The sequence below is a fragment of the Myotis nattereri genome (assembly GCF_964212035.1).
Source record: "Myotis nattereri genome assembly, chromosome: 2".
NCBI lineage: Eukaryota > Metazoa > Chordata > Mammalia > Chiroptera > Vespertilionidae > Myotis > Myotis nattereri.
Window position 1 is genome coordinate 60377671 of NC_138076.1, and position 21640 is coordinate 60399310.

A 21640-nucleotide genomic window follows, 5' to 3' on the forward strand; every position below is an offset into this window, starting at 1 on the left:
GGATTCTAGAATCTAGACAATTGCTTGGCAAATAAGAGGCTCAACAAATCCATTTCTTTACTTTCTCAGTTAAAAAATATGGAGTGTGTCTCTTACATCAAAATTAAAATTGCAAAACTGTAAATGAGCCTTGATGTGCGAAAATGAAATGTATTCTTTTATTCACCCACTAAATAATTATTGAATGCCTGTGAAGTGACTATCGCGTTATTACTAGCACCTATGTGAAATACAGTAGTATACTTTGTTTAAAATTCACAGTGTCTACACGTAACTGGCCCAATTGAGTGATTCAGGGGATAAAAAGCTATTTGAAATACTTTCTGGCCTTAAAATAATCCCTTCTGGTATTGTACAGAATTTTGTGGAGTTGTCAAGAGTTTTGTGTTTTGACTTCAAAAGAGCACTCATGATCTGTTCCTTGTCTTTTATCTTTGTTGTCAGTGCTCCCTCCCTAGTTCTGAGTCACTGTCTGATGATGGACTTTGGCTGGATCTTTGGGCTGGAAGAGGCTTCCTGGTGAGAGGCCTTGAAATGTTCTCCAGACCAGGTGAGCACTTGCCAATCAATGAGACTTCTAAAGAAAATACCCAGAGGCAAATCCTGACTCCAAGGTAACTCATTGCATTTCCTTATAAATACTTCTCTAATGTGCATCTTTCTGGTTTGAGGAGAAACCGGGCAATGTGACTTGGATTGCTTTTATATGCCTAGTACCTGTGTATCCAAACAAAGAGTTTGTCTACCAGATGCTAGCAGAGTCAAGCCTGAACACCAAGAATTGCAGCGAAGAAATTAGATTGGTTTTATGGGTAGCGATGCACAAAGAGAACAGGAATGCAAGTGCTTAAAAGCTTGAACTCCCTGTCCAATTACTGGCAATGGGTGTTAGAGGGTGAAGTTGGGCGTAGGAATCTTCAATCCATGATCAGCTCATGGGTATCTTGTGATTGGTTGGAGCTGGAGTTACAAAGGTATTTTAGGAGTTATGATCATCAGTCCCCCCAGCTAGACTGGAGATTTAGGTGATGGCAGTCAGTGAGAGTAACTGGTAGAGGTTTTGTAAAAACAACTCAAGGTATGTGTCAAAGTGTTATCTGTGATTCCACAGGCAGAACTAGTGCCCCAAGACCCTGATTGATGTCTGAGAAAGTTGACTTAGGTAAATGTAAAGAAAAGGGTCTGGTTTCTTGCAAGCAAGAAACTTGGGGTTTGGGGACGTGCTATGCTGAGAAGGGAGTCTGGCTTGTTTTCACCTGGCACTATGCTGGGGTCAGTAGTGTTGCATGGAGTTGGGGTTCGCAGATTCTCCTTGTGGGTTCTTGCCCTACAAAGTTTGAAGAATAAACTCACAGACTAAAAGGCTTCTTTAGTAAAAATGTGGAAGTTTACTGGAATCATATGGGAGAGGTCCCCAAATGGGAAAAGCCTGCTCTCTCGCTCTCTAAAGGGGAAAAAATCTAAATCTGTTCTGAGTTTCTTTTTTTTTTTAAATATATTTTATTGATTTCAGAGAGGAAGGGAGAGGGAGAGAGAGATAGAAACATTACCGATGAGGGAATCATTGATTGGCTGCCTCCTGCACACCCCCTACTGGAGATGGAGCCCGCAACCCGGGCATGTGCCCTTGACTGGAATTGAACCTGGGACCCTTCAGTCTGCAGGCTGACACTCTATCCACTGAGCCAAACCAGATGGGGCTGTCCTGAGTTTCTTATCTCTGGTTTATGTATGCTGGTAGCTCTTTGTCTGAACATGACCCTTTCTAATTGGACCCTTCCTTAATTTAGGGCCCCTGCGCTTTCCTGACTGGCCAGTCTCCTGCATGGTATCAGTTTCAAAAGTCGAAACCCACGTGGTGCCCCCTCTTCCTCTCCTCCTTATCTTGCAACATTACTCTATCCTCTGTGAATGTATGCCTTCCTCTTGTAACATTTCTCTATCCTCCGTGAAAGTAAGACAAGCATTCCCCCCTGCACCCCTTATTCCTGAAACTGATTTATGTCTGTCTCTAAAATTCCTTTTAGTAGGGACATGGTTAATATTTGTTGAATGGAGGAAAAGAAGAATAAATGAGTTCTGCCTATCTTAAAATACATGCGGTTCTGACAACCACAAAAAATAAAAGGAATGGAGGACATTTGTCCTCTCTTGTGCAGCTCACACTGGCTTCCCTAGGCCAGTGGTTGGCAAACTGCGGCTCGGCAAACCGGGGCTCACGGGCCACATGCGGCTCTTTGGTCCCTTGAGTGTGGCTCTTCCACAAAAATACTGGCTCTTCCACAAAATACTGACTTCTGCGCATGGGCCATGAAGTTTCAATCGCACTGTACGTGCGCGCCTGCATGTGGTATTTTGTGGAAGAGCCACACTGAAGGGGCCAAAGAGCTGCATGTGACTCACGAGCTGAAGTTTGCCGACCATGGCTGGGCTATCAAGCTCTTTTGATGACTGATTTTGCCTTGCTGTATTATGATGATTCTTTTTCTTGGAGCAAGTTACACAACATACAGGTTGCAATGTAGCTGAATTAAATTGAAATTCTGTTCTCTTTAAGTTTGGGAAATACAGGATTAAACCATGTTAAAGTAGTTGCTTTTAACTAGGATTTTTCAGGGGGCATTACTGCTGACTGTGCATGGTGAATCTCTAAGGATGTACAGCATCTTGAAACTTATTTGACTTTTGGTTCTTTTCTCTTTTGGAGTATTTTGTGCAACTTGGGGTCTGTAACACACCCTTTGTTAAAGCCCTGTATTTGGCTGTCATAAGGAAGAAACATAATTCTCCCAACAGTAATAAGAGATCATCGAATTCAGTTTTACTTTTTGCTAAGTTCCTGCTAAGGAGAACTCAAATGTCTACTATTATCTTCAAAGAAAGAAAATCTAATCAAATGTTATCTGTGGTAAATGGTAGGAAATGAGCTCCCAAGTGTTAAGAATAGCCAGACAGCCTCCCCACAGCCTCCTCCCCACATGGCCGACATCCTGGCCAATATGAAGCTGCCAACCAAATGCCTGGGGAGATTCCCATGGAAGCAGATGGTGCTGCCTGGAGACAGTTGTCCACAGCTTGGCATCTGGGCCTGTGAGTGCTGCCCAGCTGAGGACTGTTCAGGCAGAATGCTGGGTGAGAGGCTTCCCGCTGAAATCCATTAGCAGTCCAGCACAGCCCATTCTTCTTTTCCTTAAAAAGGGATTTGTACTTTCTGAAATCATGTGAGAAATACCTGCCCATGAAGATGTGCAAGGAAAGTGTGGCCTTTAAAAGAACAAACTTAAGGATAGAAAAGTATTAATAAAGATGGGGGTAACCCATTTAGTGAAAGCTGATACTACAACCTAGCTCCTAGATAGCACATGGGGAAGAGGGTTCTCTGTGTTGCTTCCCTACAGTAATTATCTTCTTAGTGACAAGGACTGTGTACTTGACCAAGTTTTAGTGAGGCTCCTCTAAGCCTTCTTCTTGAGTGGACCTTGGCTTTGGGCTTCTGTCTGTCCTTGCCAAGCCAAGTTTCAGCAGGTATAAGAATAGTTTTTTTTTTTTTAAATTTATCATTAGACATGCTTTTTTTTTCCCACTAGGAAGCTCTCTGCTTGGGATCCTTTGTGCTTAGTTAGAATTAGCAAAGGTGAAAAAGAGAATGATTTAAAACTAGCATTTAGAGATGCTAGCTGTCTCTTTGGCTGGTTCATAAACAGCTAGAACTTCAGTATAATGAGAGCTAAGAGAGAGGATCACCAGGTGAGAAAAGGGACAGTTCCCGAATTATGCCCACAGCAAGAAGAAATATTTATATCGTTCTGAGTAGAAAGGCCAAGCATGTCAATAAATACATAATATTATAAATATGGCCTATCATTTCCATAATTTTATTTGCCTAATGATTATTTTTCAAAATTAAGCTCAATATTAAAATAAAACTTAAAGCTATAGAAAAATTGATAAATATTTATGCAAAAATTCTTTCCTATGCCTCATCCACTCAGACATTGAATTTTTATGGAGTTCTTCTAGCTATACCTAAAGAGATCAGATATCCTCGTTTGTAGAGCACTGTTCAAATTTAGTGCTCTAGTTGGGAGAGTTGTCCCAGAGGACAGCTGTCTGAGAGCACAGTGTGTCTTAGCATATGTCCTAGACAGGAATCTCAGTTCGATTGTGAATTATATGACTCCTCTAACCCAATGGTTCTCAACCTTGGCTGCACATTAGAATCACCTGGGAATCTTTTTAAAATCCTGATTTCTGGACCTCATCCTCTGGAAATTGTTTCTTTTTACTAATGTTGTGGCCCCACCCCATAACAAAGAAACAGAATTTCTGGGGGATGAGGCCCAAAAATCAGGATTTTAAAAAGTTTCCCAGGTGATTCTAATGCAGCCAAGGTTGAGAACCACTGCTCTAACCCTACCTGATGTTGGGTACAACCAAATGTTGTAGTGCATACACCTGTGTGAACCCCCACTGGTTGTCATTGGCTATATCAGATGCTTCTCACAACGCAGTTCTGTTCTCTTGGTTTCAACTGTTTTCAGAGCCTCTGGCCACTTGGTTGTCCAGCTGAATGTAAAGCCAAATATGTGTGGCTCTCTCCAGCCACATGTGAAGCAATTGATTTCTCTTGGTGCAACCCAATGGTGCCTTTCATGCCCCCACCACCTCCTCTCCCCACCTGCCCTGAGTTTTCCCTGTTGCAGTTGTGAAATGGGAATTTGCAAAGGGCCCCATACATAGGCCATGTGGAATGTGGGGTGTTTATACCTATGTGCCCAATATTGACCAATGTGGGGACAAAAGAAAGCAAATAAATTCTGCTCCTTTTTTTCCTCCTGAGACCCAGTAGTTTATAAACTTCTTGGCAGATAATTTCAGGAGATGGAGCAACCAATTGCACACGATATCTAGTGGTGCCCAGCTTGGTAATACACTGCTTCTTACTCTCCCTCTTCCTGCCTCATTCTGCTTTTCCTTCACTCTTGTTTTCCTGGGTTTGAAAATTCTAAGAAAATTGCAACATATAAGATTTTTCTTTGGGCTCAGGTTTCTGAGGAACCTATGCTAATAAATATATTTATAAATATTTCAGCTCCATACTTCCCTTTTTCTTCCCAAGATTCTGGGGCTGGGACTCTGCAAATTACATTTCCCAAACTCCTTTGCCAGTTTGTGTACAGGTTCTTCCAATAGGAAGCCTGGAGGGCAATTGGAAGTTGACAGAAAAGAAGCATGGAGAAGGGATCTCTTTCCCCCTGTTTTTGACAGTGTAGCCACAGCAGTGGCAGTTAACTCCTACAGGGTTGAACAACCCAGGCTCCAGCTTCTCTTGCCATTCCCCAAACCAGCCTCAGGGAAGTAGAGGCAGCAGAAGCAGCTGGGTGACAGCCCCTTCTGAGCACCTCCTCCAAGCACTTAGGTCCAGGCTCCAGTAATTGCTCCTCTTCCTTTACCTAAGTGCAGCCCTTAGGGAGGTATTTCCTCCAGTTTTTATCTCAGTTTTGTTTCCGAGGATTTGTGTGAGGATTAAATGAGTCAATACACAAACATCTGATTCTCATTATTTGCAGGAGATTCTATAAAATCCTGGGAACATTAAATTAGTGAATACTGAACCATTACCCCTAGGGGAAATATGTACACACACACATACACACATATATACTCTTCTCACATCATAATAATAAAAGACCAGAGGCCTCATGACCAAAACGACCAAATGACCGGTCACCAGGAGGAGCATGGAGCACCTCTCGGTCTGTGGGCCCCCGCAGGCTCCCATCCCTGGATGGCCAAGGGGGAACCAAGGGGAACTAGGCTGGGTGGCAGTGGAGCAGGACTGGGGACTGGTGAGCGGGGGCAAAGCAGACCTCCTGGTTGGGGAGGCACTCACCACTGTGAGGCTCTGGAGCGGAGACTTCACTAAGGACTTCAGTACCTGCAGCGACCCTCAGCCTTCACTGCTGGGAGGTGGACGGAGAGCATCAGCTTTAAAGCACAGACACCCTCCTCGGAAAAACCACCACTTCCCTACTCCACAGCTGCTTCTGTGTCTGCAAGAAATGGCGCATGCTCCTCCCTGTGGGATGGGTGGGGCCAGAGCCTGAGTTGAGCAGTTCTCCCATAGGGGAGAGGCCGAGCCAGGTGGCTGGGCCAGTGCAGGGATGGAGGGAGGGAGAGCGGGGCAGGAGCAAGGGTCCGCCCTGGTTCCCTGCACCTCCTACCACAGGCATAGCTCTTCCTGGTGTTATGATAAACGGAGTTATGTTTTTCTAACTCTGTCCGGGTAAAGGAAACAAGTGTCTGTTGACTTCCGATCTTATTCTCCGAGCTGCCAGTTAATCGCTCTGGATGCATCATATCCAACCTCCAAAGGATCCGAGGGGCAGGTTCAACCTTCATTCCATAGTTGAGGAAACTGACCAATAAACACATGTGTCTCATGCCTCAGTGTCAACACCCATGGAAATCTCCAAGAAATAACTAAGATTCTATATCTAAGGGTATGTTTTCTTCTGTTTGCATGTTTAATTCAGCCCCAGGAATCAAATAATACCATAAAGAATAAAATGAGTTCAGAGGGCTCAGCATTATATTCCCAGGGCCTTTGGTCCCACACAAACCGCAGAGCTCAGTAATCCTGAGATGAAAGGAAAGGAAAGAGAAACGTGAAAGGTTTCCCGCTCAGTCACAGAGACATCTCATAGCCACATACCAAGGACACGGCATTAACTTAGGGGTGGAAAGGACACAAAAGGAATAGAAGATGGAGCCATTTCGTTCAGATTCAAACCAAGTTAATGAGGCAGAAGAAACATGGGACGCCATGGGAGAATAAGGTGAAACGGTCCGGTAGGGAGTGTCACACACCTCGCAGGGACAGCACCTGGGGCTCTGGACATGACGGGAGGAGGGAGGGGCTGGGTGAGAGGAAGTGCCTGGAAAGGCCTGGGAGGAGGAACAAGAGGGTGATATGCGGAAGGTGGGCCCCACAGGGTGGTGACAGGGGGCAAGCCTCCGGGAGGTGGCCAAATGTCCCCACCTCTGCTGAGGGGCACATGCATCTGTCCTGGGAGCTGTGGCTGATGGAGGGGGAGGCTATGGCTCTATGCGGATGGGTTGCCAATGAGAGCCTCCCTGCAACCACAGTACTTGGTGCTCTCAACACGGTGGGAGCTCAGGATCATGCACACAATGTCACGAAAGAAAAAGCATCCTATTCCCAACTTATTCACAGACTTCTATTTCTGGTATCTATATTCCCAATGTGCCCACAAGTACATTTGGAAAAAGAAAAAGATTTGTACGTGATATAACGGCATTTTTAGAAAACCCAAGTGATCACAACCAGAGCACTTTTAATACTTAATGAGCCAAATACACCAATGAACAAAAATAGACTCAGAGACACATGCATGAACAGACTGTGGAACTTCAGAGGGAAGGCGGGTGGAAAGAGATCAACCAATGGCCTTGTGTGCATATCTGCATCCCCCTGGACACAGACAATGGGGTGGTGAGGGCCTGGAGGGGCAGGTAGTAGGCTGGAAAAGGTTAATGGGGAGAAAGGGGACCGATGTAAATCATTCAACAATAAAAATTTAATAAAAAGAGTAAAAAATAAAATAAAAAAGTAAAAGAAAAGAAAATAAAAGCTAAAAATAACTGTCCTGGATGGGTGGCTCCATTGGTTGGAGCTTCGTCCTATACATTGAAAGGTTGCGGGTTTGAACCCGCGTTGGGGTGTGTGCAAGAAGCCACTGAGCAAGTGGTGCCTGGAGGAGGAGGCTCCTCGGACCTAAACACAGTCCAGGCCTCGCCCATGATCCAAGGCCCATCCTTTGCTGAGTGAGACTGAACCTCCCAGCTTCCTGTCAAGTCCCTAGTCTCTGAGTCATAGGGCTGCTTCCCCATGTTCCCCAGAATGCACTGCTCAGTAACCATCTATACCAGTGATGGCGAACCTTTTGAGCTCGGCATGTCAGCATTTTGAAAAACCCTAACCTAACTCTGGTGCTGTGTCACATATAGAAATTTTTTGATATTTGCAACCATAGTAAAACACTTATATTTTTGATATTTATTTTATATATTTAAATGCCATTTAACAAAGAAAAATCAACCAAAAAAATGAGTTCGCGTGTCACCTCTGACACGTGTGTCATAGGCTCGCCATCACTGATCTATACTAATAAAAGGGTAAGATGCTAATTAGGCCAGATGTCTTCCAGACCTCTTTCTGGACAAAGCCACGGTGGTGGGGGCCAAGGCAGAGGTGATTAGGGGCGATCAGGCAGGCAGGGAAGCAGTTAGGGGCATTAGGCAGGCAGGCAGAATGGTCAGGGGCGATCAGGCAGGCAGGCAGAGTGGTCAGGGGCGATCAGGCAGGCAGGGAAGCAGTTAGGGGCATTAGGCAGGCAGGCAGAGTGGTTAGGGGTGATCAGGCAGGCAGAGTGATTAGAGGCAATCAGGCAGGCAGGCAGAGTGGTCAGGGGCGATCAGGCAGGCAGGCAGGTGAGAGATTAGGAGCCAGTGGCCCCGGATTGCAAGGGGGATGTCCGACTATACCGGTCTAGGCCCAATCCCACAGACCATAGAGGTCAGTGTGAGGCAGCTCCAACTCTGGGAACAATGGAAGGCAGTTTGAGTCACAACTGCAAGCTGGGCTGAGGGAACCCTCCCGCTTCTCCCCCCCGTGCATGAATTTCATGCACCAGGCCTCTAATCCTATAAAATAAAAGCCTAATATGCTAAGTGTCCGACTGTTCTACCAGTCGCTATGATGTGCACTGACCACCAGCAGGCAGGCACTCTGACTGGTAGGTTAGCTAGCTGCTGTGGACTGGCCGATCAGGACTGGGCGAGAGGGGCTGGACCCGCCTTCGAGCCCTCCAGTGTTCCCTCCCCAGCCTGGTCATGCACTGGTGGGGACCCTAGGCCTGGCCTGTGCCCTCTTGCAATCTGGGACCCCTTGGGGGATGTCAGAGAGCTGGTTTAGCCTGATCCCCCAGGAATCCGTGCACTGGACCTCTAGTAGATTATAATCTTAAACTGTAAAAATAACTCATCCTAGTAGAGTCTGGTTTGTTGAACAAGAGAGAAAATGAAGAGCCAATTTAAGGGGCTTGCCTTGACTTACCTAAGGTCACCCCACTGAGCAGTTGCTACATTTATGACTCAAACTCCCTTCCATTGTCCCCAGACTTGGAGCTGCTGGAGCTGCTTTGCACTGACCTCTACTGTCTCCACCCTCTTCTTCATTCCATTTGAGAGCTGAACAGGAATGCTGAGCTGAAAATGTTAGGCTTCTTACATTTTCGCTGCTCTGTACATGTCTCCAAATGGCCTTAAAGGCACCAGGAGTGTTGAATTTGGGGTTACAAATAAATGTTATTGAATAGGTAGAGAATCCCTGGATAATGAGGATCAGTTATAGCAAATTTAGAACCTTACTTGCCACACAGCCAGTATTCAATTAATGTTCAGTGTTATCCGGTTACCTCCCTCTTTCAGCTGAGAGAGCTTAGTTCACATAATTTGTGTGTGGCAGAGACAGAGTTAAATTCTTGCCTCAGTTCATCTGATTTTAATACTTGTGTTTTCAACCATTATGCTGTATTGTTTTCAACTTTCTCAGAAATTCTTAATTATAACCGTTAGTGGCCATATAACATTTTACCATTCTGATATATAATAATTTTCTTAAACTATTCACATAATATTAAGGATGTAGGCAAATTCCTAATTTTTATATATAACATTTCTGCAATGAACTCCCGTATACTTCTATCATTTTGCTTCTACTGAAATTCTCAGTAATAGTAATCTGATTGTGAGTGCTATAACATCTTTAGGGTTTCTGCTACATGCTGTAATTTTGTTTTCCACTAAGGGCTTGTTTAATTCTCTTCACCAGAATTTATTCAGTGTATCAATTTCCCCAAAATCACACCAGGTATTCTAAAGTTGTTACTGTTAACAGCAGAAAATTATTTCTCAAAATTGTTTTAACTTTAATTTCTTCATCTTGAAGAAACGTCTTTCCCTATATTCTTTTCTATTTGTATTTGAATTAGCTGTGATATCTTTCTCTCCTTTAATGTTTAAAGCCTTACTACTTGTCATATACATTTGTGTTTTTTATATATTAAAGAGAAACTTTAATATGTTATGTTCAATGCAATTTTTAGTCTGTAATTACTCTTTTAAATTGGTTATTTTTTATTGCAGAAGTCATTATGCAGTTTAGTTTTTAACTGAATTTTAGTTTTTTGTTGCTCTTGTCATGGAGAAAAGCTGAATCTGGGTTAAACCAGCAGCATCAAGGGGGTTTGGTGGTGACTTGAGGAATAATAATTTGATTTGCCTTTTTAATAATTTCATTTTAAATCTTAATGTTCCTCATTTGTAAAATTAATGGATTTGAAAGAATATCTTTAAGGCTTATTTTGCTGCTGAAACCTTTTGTTTCTAAGTGAACCAAGTATGAATCTGAATAAATATGGGGGAAAACTACTTTGTAAAATTTGTTTGAGATATGGTAACTGTATTAGTATGCTCGGGCTGCCATAAAAGGACACCATAGACTGGATGGCTTCCACAACTGAAATGTAATTTCTCACTGTTCTGGAGGCTGGAAGTACATGAGCAGGTGCCTGGTTTCTAGTGAGGCCTCTCTCTCTCTCACTCTCTCTCTTTTATTATTTGAAGTATTACATATGTTTCCTTTTTCTCCCATTGACCTCTCCCTGGCCACTCCCATCCCCCAGGACAAGCCCCTACCTCCACGGTGTCCGGGTCCATTGGTTAGGCTTATATGCATGCATACAAGTCCTTTGGTTGATCTCTCCCTTACCCCTACTCTTCCCTGCCTTCCCTCTGAGGTTTGATGGTCTGTTCAGTGTTTTTCTGTCTCTGGATCTACTTTTGTTCATCAGTTTAATGTTGTTCATTATATTCCACAAATGAATGAGATCATGTGATATTTATCTTTCTCTGCCTGGCTTCTTTCGCTTAGCATAATGTTCTCGAGGGCCATCCATGCTGGTGTGAATGGTAAAAGTTCCTTCTTTTTTATAGCAGCATAGGATTTCATTGTGTAGATGTACCCCAGTTTTTTAATCCACTCATCTGCTGATGGACACTTAGGCTATTTCTAAATCTTAACTATTGTAAATTGTGCTGCTATGAACATAGGAGTGCATATATCCTTTCTGATTGGTGTTTCTGGTTTCTTGGGATATATTACTAGAAGTGGGATCATTGGGTCAACTGGGAGTTCCATTTTTAACTTTTTGAGGAAACTCCATACTGTTTTCCACAGTGGCTGCACCAGTCTGCATTCCCACCAGCAGTGAAGGAGGGTTCGTTTTTCTCTGCATCCTCTCCAGCACTTGTCATTTGTTGATTTGTTGATGATAGCCATTCTGACAGGTGTGAGATGGTACCTCATTGTTGTTTTGATTTGCATCTCTCAGATGATTAGTGACTTTGAACAAGTTTTCGTATGTCTCTCAGCCTTCTGTATGTCCTCTTTCAAAAAGTGTCTACTTAGGTTCGTTGCTCATTTTTTGATTGGATAGTTTATCTTCATTTTGTTAAGTTGTATGAGTTCCCTGTAAATTTTGGAGATTAAACAAATTATAGGAGATAACATTGGAAAATATGTTCTCCCATGTAGTGGGCTTTCTTGTTGTTTTGTTGGTTTCTTTTGCAGTACAAAAGCTTTTTATTTTGATGTGGTCTCATTTGTTTATTTTCTCCTTAGTTTCCATTGCCCTAGCAGCTGTATTTGTAAAGATATTGCTACGACATATGTCTGATACTATGCTGCCTGTGGTTTGCTCTAAGATTTTTATGGTTTCTCGTCCTATGTTTAAGTACTTTATCCATTTTGAGTTTATTTTTGTGTATGGTGTTACATGGTGGTCCAGTTTCATTTTTTTTTGCATGTATCTGTCCAATTTTCCCAACACCATTTATTGAAGAGACTACTGTTATTTTTCCGTGTATAAGATGCCCCCATGTATAAGATCCCTCCCCCCCCACTTTTATAAACCACAATTAAGTAATCAATATTTTAAACATTTTTCTGGTTTTCCTTGTAAGGCCTTCTTCTTTTTTGGCATCTTAAGGAGTTGTTCTTCCTTTGGTTGTTCTTCCTGTTTTCTCCACTGTCTGATCATACACTCTGTGGAAGGAGGTCCAAATTGTCTCTCTGCAGCTCTATGTCCATGCTCTTTTGCATAGCTGATTACATTCAGATTGAATTTTGCTGAGTAAGACAATCGCTTACTGGTATTTATCTTTTTATTTTTTGACATCGTTAAGGTCTCAGAACGCTCTGGTTCCTGTTGCATATGTGCACTCTCCACCTCCACCTCCAATTACGGCATTGGCTGGTGTCAGTAACAATAAGGTTTGTGATTGGAGGAAGCCTGTTTGACAAGGTATGGACAACTATGCACCTGTGCAGCCCCCTGCTTGGCTGAATTCTGTGTATAAGATGCCCCTCAATTTTCAGTCTAACGATTTTAGAAAAAAGTAGCTTCTTATACATGGAAAAATACAGTATCTTGACTCCATTGTGATCTTGCCTCTTTGTCAAATATTAATTGAGCATAATGGCTTGGGTCGATTTCTGGGTTCTCTGTTCTGTTCCATTGGTCTATATGTCTGTTCTTGTGCCAGTACCAGGCAGTTTTGAGAACAGTGGCTTTGTAATATAGCTTGACACTTGGTATTGTGATTCCTCCAACTTTGTTTTTCTTTCTCAGGATTGCTGTGGCTATTCAGGGTCGTTTTTATTCCATATGAATTTTTGGAGAGTTTGTTCTAGTTCTGCATATTCTTCCATTTGTTTATGTCTTCCTCTGTCTCTTTTTAACAATGTCCTGTAGTTTTCTGAGTACAGGTCTTTTACCTCCTTAAGTTTATTCCTAGGTACTTATTTTTTTTAAATTAAATATTTACTGTTCAGATTATTACAGTTGTTCCTCTTTTTCCCCCCATAGCTCCCCTCCACCAAGTTCCCATCCCACCCTCTGCCCTTACCCCCCCCCCCCACCTCAACTGTCCTCATCCATAGGTGTACGATTTTTGTCCAGTCTCTTCCCACACCCCCCAAACTCTTATCCTCCTGAGAATTCTCAGTCCACTCCCTTTCTATGCCCCTGATTCTATTATATTCACCAGTTTATTCTGTTCATCAGATTTGTTATTCACTTTATTTTTAGATTCACTTGTTGATAGATATGTATTTGTTGTTCATAATTTTTATCTTTACCTTTTTCTTCTTCTTCCTCTTCTTAAAGAATACCTTTCAGCATTTCATATAATACTGGTTTGGTGGTGATGAACTCCTTTAGCTTTTCCTTATCTGTGAAGCTCTTTATCTGACCTTCAATTCTGAAGGATAGTTTTGCTGGGTAAAGTAATCTTGGTTGTAGGTTCTTGCTATTCATCACTTTGAATATTTCTTGCCACTCCCTTCTGGCCTGCATAGTTTCTGTTGAGAAATCAGCTGTCAATCGTATGGGTACTTCCTTGTAGGTAACTAACTGTTTTTCTCTTGCTGCTTTTAAGATTCTCTCTTTGTCTTTTGCCCTTGGCATTTTAATTATGATGTGTTGGTGTGGTCCTCTTTGGATTCCTTTTGTTTGGGGTTATCTGCACTTCCTGAACTTGTAAATCTATTTCTTTCACCAGGTAGGGGAAGTTTCTGTCATTATTTCTTCAAATAGGTTTTCAATATCTTGCTCTCTCTCTTCTTCTGGCACCCCCATAATTCTGATGTTGGTACGCTTGAAGTTGTCCCAGAGGCTCCTTACACTATCTTCATATTTTTGGATTCTTTTTTCTTTTTGCTTTATCGGTTGGGTGTTTTTTACTTCTTCGTACTTCAAATCTTTGACTCGATTCTTGCTGTCCTCTAGTCTGCTGTTGGATCTCTGTATATTATTCTTCATTTCAGTCAGTGTATGCTTAATTTCTAGTTGGCCCTTTTCCATATCCTCCAAGGTCTCACAAGACTTATCGAGGGTCTCAGTAAATTTATGGGTGGTTTCTAGAAAATTCTTGAAAAACCTTGTAACTATGGTATTGCTTTCCTCCATTTCTGTCATTTGTGACCTGTTTCTTTGTCTCCACATTTTGGCTGCTTCCCTGTGTTGATAGAGTGGCGTTCTGTGCTAGGTGTCCTATAGGGCCCCGTGGCTCAAACCTCCCCAATTTCCCTGAGGTGGACACTCTTGGTGAACCCCTTTGTGGGCTGTGTGCACAGTCTTGTTGTAGTTAAGCCTTGATTGTTGTAGGTATCATTGGGAGGAATTGACCTCCAGGCCAATTGGCAGTGAGAATCAGCTGTGTCTACAGTGGGAGAACTTCTGTGCTGGAGACACCCTTCTGGGTCAAGACTTGCTTCAGTGGGGCTTTGGTGCTCACTGAGTCTGCCCCCTGAGTGTGTCCCTTATGGATCTGAGGAGTTGTAATCTGGATGGTCCCACTCTGACCACTGGGTACACTGGCACTTGGATCTCTAAGGAGGTGCTAATTTAGCCTCTGCCTGAGGCTACCCAGCAGGAGCTATGGAGAGATCTACAGATTCCTCTTCTTTGTTTGAGGTTTGGAGGTGCCCAGACGAGGCCCCGCTGTGAAGCAATGCAAACTGCTGTGGGGCCTTGGGCCTTCTTTTGGATGTTCTGGGTCTCTCTGACCCATCTGCAGTTTGTTAGGTAATTTTAGATTGCTAAGGGCCAGGTCATTCATATGCAAAAGCCTCTGTGCACAGCTTGGTTGGGACAGGGTCTCAGGGAATCAACAAGGCTGAGCAAACAGCTATGGCTGATCCTCAGCCCTGCCCCAAGAGGCCCCGGGTCTCAGTGTCCAATGGTAATCGCTGCAAGCACCTCTGAGAGAAAGCCACCCTAGAGTTCTGGTGCTTCCAGACAGTCTAGTTTCTCTCTGTATGAGTCTGGGTCCCCAGAGACTCACCCGGAAATGGAGTTCAGGGCTGCCGGGAGCTTGTGTCTCTCTCCGGATTGAAAATGACAACTGCGTCCTCAGTTGCCAGACCTTTCTGCATGTTCCTCCATACCTGTGCACTTTACTTTTGCAACTCCTCTGAGTCTCAGTGTGCTTTTCCCTTTCCTTCTAGTTGTAGAATTTCCACTCAGCCAGCCTTCCTGTGGTTCTGGATGATGTCCATTTTGTCTTTTAGTTGTATTTTTGAAGTGGTTGTGCGAGGCAGCAATTTCAGATGTTTACCTGTGCCGCCATATTGGTTTCTCTCGTTTCTTAATTTTTTTTGGTGTACTGATAAATGGGATTTTTTTAATAGTTTCTCTTTCTGTAAATTCATTATCTACACTAATAAAAGAAAGATGCAAATTGATTGTACCTTTCCGACACCTCACAGCTAATCATGAGTGAGTATGCAAATTAACTCAACAAAGAAGGCAGGTTAATTTGCATATGCAGGTGTTGAGCAGCCATGTGTGGGGCAGCTGCTTGTGTGCACGCTGGTGCCAAGCGGCCTGAGTCCCAGTGATGGGCGTCCTCCAGAGTCAGGCTTCTACGATTCTGTAGGCCCCCGCGCAGGCCCAGAGTGCCCAGGGTTCAAGAACGCCCCCGGCCACTCTGGGCCTACATGAGCAGGTGACAAGAAGCCGGGGCAGGGCAGAAACATCCCTGTGACCCAGGCGCTCTGAGCTGGCGCACATACAAGTGGCTGGGGGTGGGAACTTCCCCCGCAGTGAGCGAGCAGACAGCAGGGCCCTGCTTGCCCCTGGTCATGGCAGCAAAGGGCTAGCAGTCCCCCACAGGGCCCCCACAGAGATCAGACAGCAGGGCCCTTCTTGCCCCTGGCCCCGGTGGCGAAGCACAAGCAGGACCCCATAGAGAGCAGACACCAGGGCCTGTGGTGGCATCAAGCATGCAGGTCCACAGAGAGCAGAGAACCATGGGGAGCAGTTCTAAGCCATCAGTAGGACATCCTCTGAGGGCTCCCAGATTGGAGAGGGTGTAGGTCTGGCTGAGGGACCCCTCCCCTCTGCCCCATGCATGAATTTTGTGCACCAGGCCCTTAGTCCTATATAATAAAAGGCTAATAAGCAAATCAACCGAATGGCTGAATGTCTGGTTTCTGTGATACACACTTATCACCAGGGGCCAGATGCTCAATGCAGGAGCTGCCCCTGTTGGTCAGTGTGCTCCCACAGGGGGAGTACTGCTCAGCCAGAAGCCAGGCTCATGACTGGTGAGCACAGCAGTGGTAGTGGGAACCTCTCAGCTCCGTGGCAGTGCTAAGGATGTCCAACTGACAGCTCCCAGACTGTTTTTGTATCCTGTTACATTGCCAAATTCATTTATTAAACCAGTAGTTTTTTGATGGAGTCTTTAGGATATTCTATGTACAATATCATTCTATGTACAATGTCACCTGCAAATAATGACAATTTTACTTCTTCTTTTCCAATTTAGATACCTTTTATTTCTTCTTGTCTGATCGCTATGGGTAGCACTTCCAGTACTATGTCAACAGGAGTGGTAAAAGTGGGCATCCCTGTCTTGTTTCTGTTCTTAGGTGAAATGGTTTTAGTTTTTGCCCATGGAGTATGATGTTGGCTGTAGATTTGTCATATAAGGTTTTTATTATGTTGAGGTATGATCCCTCTATTCCCACTAGTGAGGCCTTTCTTTCTGGCTTGCAGACAGGTGCCTTTTAGCTTCCCACTCACACTGCCTTTTCTCTCTTTGAATGCAGAAAAAGTGACCTCTCTCTCTCTCTCCTCTCCTTCTCTTATATAAGGACAACAACTGTGTCAGATTAGGGCCCACACATAGGACCTCATTTAAGTTTAGTTACCTCCTTAAAGATCCTATCTCTAAAGAGTCACAGTGGGGTTAGGACTTCAACCTAGGAAATTTTTTTCGGGGGTCGGGGTGTTGGGGTACATAATTAAGTTCATAGCAGCAACCAGCTGCATTCATTGACTGCTGCCACACCAGTAACGTGCTATTAGAATTCTTATTTCAGTGGAGCTGGGGATTGAAGAAAAGTATGTAATCTTGGGGCCTGTCCTATCTCCTGTCTTACCATTTCCACCATGCTCCTGGCTCACCAACCTTCCTTCCCTCTTACCTCCAGCAGACCACCCCATTCGCACCTCTGGGCCTTTCCATCCACTGTCCTCCGATGTCAGCTACTTTCACTCTTGGCCTTCACTAGGCCAGCTCCTTCATCATTCAGGCCTTAGCTCTGCAGCTCAGCCTATAAAGCACTTCGTCCAGCTCTTCTCTTCCACCCACTTCGTTCTCCACATAGCTCTTTCCATTTCCTGAAATTGGTTTCCTGATTTATTTGTTTACTTGTTTACTGCTTGTTTCCCTCTCCCTGGACTGGGATCTCTGGAAGAGCAACAGCCTTCTCTGGTGAGTTTCTTCAGCTCCTACTACATTACCTGCTACTACTAGGCTCTTAAGATTATTTGTTGAATAATGGAGGCCATTCCAAAAATTTCAAGTTGTTTCAAATACAAAATGGAAAGGGGTAACTTTGCCACAAATGTAACAGACGTTGAGGTGATCATTCATATCAAAAGAAGAGATCCTCCTTCCCCCGATTTTTGGTGATTACAGGCAGACAACATGCAAGAAAGAAAGACTTAAGTTAATCCTTAGGAATTCTCCTTCACTCTCTGAGCAGTCAAGGCATTACGCCTGATTTAGTCTTTGACTGTCATCTTGGACAACAAGAAGGAATTAACTTCTGAGGTTAAGATTTAAGAAAATGAAACCTAATCAGATCACAGATATTGCCATGCCAAGATTTCACATGATTTAAATTCTGCAGCAAGCTTTACTACACAACCAAGAGTTCTAGCATGCAGGTGCCACGCACTGGCGTATTATTTCTAAGGAATTATTTAGCCCTGGAAATGCAATTGATCCTATACAAAAGGTAAAGAGAGACTTGCCTCTGTATGATGGCTGTTCCTTCCTGATGGAAAACATAAAACAATTAAGGTGGCGAAATGCACCCCCTGACAGAAGGAAACAATTTAAAGGTACATGACTTATGAGTTGGCAGTTCTGTTATTTGTATCAAACACCTAAACAATTGACCCTATTTACTTTTTCATATATGTACAGAATTGGATTGCCCCTTCTTCTAATCTCATCAATATTTCAATGGCTGACTTGGTTTTGTATTGTAATTTATATATATTAAAATAAGTATGTTTTGAGGACTAAGTCATGTGTGTACATGCAAAAACTTAATAAACTTTGTAGCCCAAATTCTTTGGGTTATATCATATTTAATTGCATCTATGCATTTTTAAACTTTTGTACACAGGAGATACAGGAAATAAACATATATGCAATATACAGAACCATTCCAAGTAAGATATTTAATTTCAGCTATATTTCTTATGGTGGTTATAAGCTTTTACTAAGCTAAATTAGATTTATAAGCAAACAAATATATATCTTATTTTATGAAAATAAACTAGGCTTGTATAAATGATGGGAAATATGAAGTCTTCCCTAATGGATTTTTGGGTGATAAGATAGGAGCATAAATTGAATATCTTTATTTTGTTACCTTCAGATGCATGTGATGTTGAGGGGGGAAATGAGGTGACAAATGTAAAAAAAATCCCAGTGAAATACTAACCTTTCATTTGACTCTCACCAGGACAGTTTTTCTTGGATACAGGTTCAGACTTAGGGTTCTCTCTTTCACGCTGACTAGTTGGGAAATCAAAAATAGTCATTTCACCAGTTTTCTTTAAATTTCTATCATGTATCAAGAAATGATAGAAATATGGCAGCCGAAAGAGTTAATGGCTCAGGGGAAAAACATCTTTCCCTGGTGTGAGGGATTCGAAAAGTCTGGGAGCATTCAGAAGCCTAGGAGGTGTCCTCCCTTGTGATCCTTGGTCCTCACAGGCTGAACCTAGACAAATATGAAAGAGCCAGTTCATACAGCAAGTGTAAGTAAACAGTAGGTCAGTGTAACAGGAAAAAAAAGATTAACTTGCAGCATGACTAAATTGAATCATTTGGTTGAACTGGTCCAAGCAGCAGTTCAATTATTTACCATCTTAGGAGCTCACCCATGGTGCCCAGTGTTCCTTCGCATCAGCCTACATATCTTGCTTCCTCACTGCTGCTGCCTCTGCTCAGAGGGGCCTCGGCTGCTGCGGTCACTCTGGCTGTGTGTGTGTGTGTGTGTGTGTGTGTGTGTGTGTGTGAGAGAGAGAGAGAGACTGCTCTGAACTTAGAAAGCCCCATGCAAGTGTAAGGTAAGCTCTACCTTATCCTCTAGTGGGCAGTAGAGGTCAGGCTGTAATTTTACGCAGCCCTTCAAAGTTGTGGAGAAAGAGGAAGAGAAAATCTATGTAGAGAACATTTATAACAATGATGCAGATTTAGACACCGTTTCTGGCTGGCCCCTGCCGGATTCCATGTGGTGGAGGCCAGCATGCCATTTCTACTTGCTTCTCCTTCCACCAGACATATACCAGGTGTCTTGAACTTCCCAACCATACTGACTTCCACACTTAGATAAAGGGAAACGGAATTTCCTTATTCTAATCCAAGCTCCGCTGAGTTCTCATTTCTGTCCTATGATTGAGTTCTTCCCAGGAAAACTGACAGGAATTTTTTCCCCAGAGAAAATTCTTCCTTCACTCTTAAAAGGTTGGTTTGACTTCCAACAACACAATTACTCAAAGTCTATAGCAACACATCTTGCAAAATCTATTTTAGTCATATTTGAATGATATTATGTATGGGCCCATTGCCCTTCTATATGATCTTGGTTGTAGTTCAGATTTTAAAATATCTCACCAAGTTTTCAAAAAAAATCTTGGTGTACAATTTCACTGACATAGTTATGGCTGTTTGAAGTACAATAGATCCTCAAATAATGTCATTTCATTCAACATTGTTTCATTATAAGATTGATGAGAACTTAATTCCAAGAACCTACCAATGATGTGAGGACTTACTATATATTTTACCCATGTTAACTTCCATATTCCACCCACACCATTTATTTTCAATGTTTCACTATGCTCTTCATCAAAAGATTCTCAACGAACTTTCATGTATTCATTCATATTTTTATTATGATTCTTTTTAAATGGGTTGCTCTTCTAACTTAGTGCATGATGCCCAAAAAGCCTGTGCTTTGATCCAATGTGGCACGGAAGATAATTCAATAATTATGATTTTAACCTTTGTATTTACAATCAAAATTACTTTTCACTTTAGAAAATGGATGGTGATGAATCTTTCTTACCCAAATATACTAATACTGCTTTATTAAAAGAATTGGGAAATGATTATTGGAACAAAACAATAGAACAGAATCACACAAATAGCAAAAGTATAGCAGGAAATGCTGTCACCTTGTATCCAGTCAGGGGATTATGTCACACAAAGAAGCTGAAGCCTGAGCTCAGAGCTCTTTGCAGCCTACTAAACAGGATGCTAAATCAGAATCCCAGATTGTGGTGGGTGAGAACAATGTAACTGGTTGAATTTATAATCGAGAAAGGGCCTCACTGGATTCAGATTCCTTTAAAGTGTAGTAAAGGTGATTCACCAGAGCATATCCATCAGTTACAAAAACTCAATTATAAAGCTGAATGAAAGCTAAAGAAATAAACTCCTTTCCAAGTCTTTTGTCTCTACCTTATCCAGTGTTCAAAGAGGATATTACTGACCCAGCTTAAGAAACTGCAGATAAAATATATTCTGAGGTTTAAAGGTGTTTTCAGCAATGCCAGGTCCTGGAGGACAGGGCAGGGCACATGCATGTTTGCATCCTCACATCCAAGGCCAGTGAGTAGAAGCCACTTGCAAAGATAAAGAACCTCGGTTGGAAGAGCAAACCCCAACCAAAGTGCTGGCATGTTGGTGTGCAGGTGGTTGGTCAGTGTATGTAAAGGGGGTCGGTGCCCTCTGGAGAGGGATGAAGAGGCAAAGGGGTGAGCAATCTGTTTAATCATGATGTGTGTTTATCAGGGAGTAGAAATTTCTTCCTGCCTCTGCTTCCGGGCCAGCAGGAGAGAGACGTGGCCTGTTGGAACCCAGTGTGAGTGGGGCAGTGAGCCTCCTGAAACGTCTCCATCAGGGAATTTAGCTCCTAATCTTTTCCTACAGCACAGCCGTGGAGGACATTTGGAGGAGACCAGTGAATGGGGTGGGATTGGCAAATGTTTAATTGAACAGCTTAAATAACAATAACCAACAGGCACTGAACGTTTACTGATAAGTATTTTACAGACATTATTTAATTTAACTTTCATAACAACCTCTGAGGTTGGCTGGATGATCCCATTTTAAAGATGGAGAACATTTGGGTTACAGAGGTAGACCATGTATCCTTAATAGGATATTGGGTTGAGATTCAAACCTAGATCTTGATTCCAAATCCTTGGTTCTTTTTAAAAAATGTATATATTTTTATTGATTTCATAGAGGAAGGGAGAGGGGGAGAGAAGTAGAAACATCAATGGTGAGAGAGAATCATTGATTGGCTGCCTCCACACCCCTTCCCGCCAGGGATGGAGCCTGCAATCTGAGCATAGGTCGACACTCAACTATTAAGCCATACTGACCGGACCCA